Below are 468 nucleotides of genomic sequence, written 5' to 3'. Positions count from 1 at the left end.
AATACTTGGTACAAATGGTAATAAATTTCCACTTATCTTGGCTGGCGATTTCAACATTTACTTCGCTGATAAAAAATCAGAGCGGTTGACAACTTTTCTATCAAAAAAATTGAATTTGAAAATCATAATGATCCACAAGAGTCCACAACAAAATATGGGACCACAATTGACGCGTATTTTCTAGGTATTTAGAGGATATTATGTCGCAAACTTATGTTTCTTATTTCAGTTATCATAAACCTATAGTTTCAATGATAAATATTCCTGAATAACCAACAGCTACTGTAAGATAATAAAACCCACATGTATTGTAAAATAATAAAAATATTTTAAACAATATTAACTTTTCATTTATTTAATAATAGAAAAATTTGTTTTCTTATTGGTTACCACGCTCAAAAATGTAACTTGAATTAATATCAAAGAAAAAGAAATACTGCATGAATAAAATAAATAAATAATTAAAAT

This window comes from Bactrocera neohumeralis, unplaced genomic scaffold (assembly GCF_024586455.1).
Source record: "Bactrocera neohumeralis isolate Rockhampton unplaced genomic scaffold, APGP_CSIRO_Bneo_wtdbg2-racon-allhic-juicebox.fasta_v2 cluster10, whole genome shotgun sequence".
Taxonomy (NCBI): domain Eukaryota; kingdom Metazoa; phylum Arthropoda; class Insecta; order Diptera; family Tephritidae; genus Bactrocera; species Bactrocera neohumeralis.
Note: the sequence above shows the minus strand (reverse complement) of the source record.